Source organism: Galeopterus variegatus, unplaced genomic scaffold (genome assembly GCF_000696425.1).
Source record: "Galeopterus variegatus unplaced genomic scaffold, G_variegatus-3.0.2 Scaffold4089, whole genome shotgun sequence".
NCBI classification, from domain to species: domain Eukaryota; kingdom Metazoa; phylum Chordata; class Mammalia; order Dermoptera; family Cynocephalidae; genus Galeopterus; species Galeopterus variegatus.
Window position 1 is genome coordinate 37,514 of NW_007730200.1, and position 2,198 is coordinate 39,711.

Sequence of the window (2,198 nt, forward strand, 5' to 3'; positions counted from 1 at the left end):
ACAGTGAGCCAACCGGCCATCCCTATGTGGGATCCGAACCCGGGGCCTTGGTGTTATCAGCACCGCACTCTCCCGAGTGAGCCACGGGCCGGCCCGGCCTTTGTAATATTGTAAGGAAGTGCTGTCTCCCCATCTGGGGCCCTGTGAGAGCAAAAGGAGGGAAGATTAGAACAGCAAGTCCCTTCTTCCACACCTGAATGATAAATTCGTACTAGCTACCTTGCAAGTGTTTCAGCTGACCTTTCTCAGACGTTTCTTCCCAACACCGGGGAGAATTGGACCCAAAGCCACCAGGATTCCTGGAAACTATTAGGAGACAAAAAAGATTTCTTGATTCCATAGACAATAGTAGGACCTGAGGTTGGGACTCCTACTGTGTGATGGAAGGTTCTACTCCTGCTGCCATATGTCCAAATTGTGGTAAGTGTTGCAACACTTGATTAATTACTAGGGTAAAAGGTTGGAGGTGGCTAGGTATGTTGAAAGCAACTTCAAATATTGCCCCAGCATGTGTCTGTCAAAACACAGACACCACAAAAAGGGTAGGAAACTGGAACTGAAGAGATCTTTCACTTGACCAAATGTGCATATTGGTGGNGTTTGGCAGTTCCTCAAAGAGTTAAACTTAGTTACCATATGACCCAGCAATTCTGCTCCTAGGTATATACACAAGAAATGAAAACATAAGAGGGTACTTCAAAAAGTTTGTGGAAAAATAGAATTAAATGATTATATGAGAGGCTGGCTGGTTAGCTCACTTGGGAGAGTGTGGTGCTGATAATACCAAGGTCAAGGGTTCAGATCCCCTTACTGGCCAGTGGCAAAATTAAATAATAAATAAAGGGGAAAGATTCATAAGTGTTAAAGAGCTAGCACCAAATAAAACACTTTCTTTCAGCTACTCAGGAATGAAAGGATTGAAAAGGGAATAATTTTCTCACTCCGTGGTTCCATGTTTTTCATGACTTGTTTGACAGCTATAGTCAAATTACAAATACCTGCAGAATCCAGCCCACATTTGGGGAAAAATGAGATGCCAGATGCAAAGCCTCACTGCACTACCAGGAGTGCGGCAAGTGCCCCATTCATTCAAGCAACTCTATTAAGTAGCAAAGGAAGGGACTTACAAGCATTTCACATGTCACTTTATAAATTGTCTAACTGCAAACTAGCCTCTAAAACTTCAAATGGGTTTAAATCTCTTAGAGATAGAGGAGGAATTGCTGGGGAAAACACCAAATTGAAACAAGGACTAGCTGGTCTGTGATGAAATATTTCCACCATGAAGTTCTGACCCTCCACCCGCCTGTTTAGTTGCCATCACCCAAGAACAGATGGTCCTCAGTTCATTTGTGGCCTGTTCTGGCCTTCTTTTTTAAACAACTTTTTTCCCCCCTCTTTTGGAACTGGGTGGTAAGGGGATCTGAACCCTGACCTTGGTGTTACCAGCACCACACTCTCCCAAGTAGGCTAACTGGCTGGCCTTGGCCTTTGTAATATTGTCTTTTTTTTTTTTTTTTTAAAGATGACTGGTAAGGGGATCTTAACCCTTGACTTGGTGTTGTCAGCACCACGCTCAGCCAGTGAGCGAACCGGCCATCCCTATATGGGATCCGAACCCCGGGGCCTTGGTGTTATCAGCACCGCACTCTCCCGAGTGAGCCACGGGCCGGCCCGGCCTTTGTAATATTGTAAGGAAGTGCTGTCTCCCCATCTGGGGCCCTGTGAGAGCAAAAGGAGGGAAGATTAGAACAGCAAGTCCCTTCTTCCACACCTGAATGATAAATTCGTACTAGCTACCTTGCAAGTGTTTCAGCTGACCTTTCTCAGACGTTTCTTCCCAACACCGGGGAGAATTGGACCCAAAGCCACCAGGATTCCTGGAAACTATTAGGAGACAAAAAAGATTTCTTGATTCCATAGACAATAGTAGGACCTGAGGTTGGGACTCCTACTGTGTGATGGAAGGTTCTACTCCTGCTGCCATATGTCCAAATTGTGGTAAGTGTTGCAACACTTGATTAATTACTAGGGTAAAAGGTTGGAGGTGGCTAGGTATGTTGAAAGCAACTTCAAATATTGCCCCAGCATGTGTCTGTCAAAACACAGACACCACAAAAAGGGTAGGAAACTGGAACTGAAGAGATCTTTCACTTGACCAAATGTGCATATTGGTGGAGTTATATTTACTATTCAGC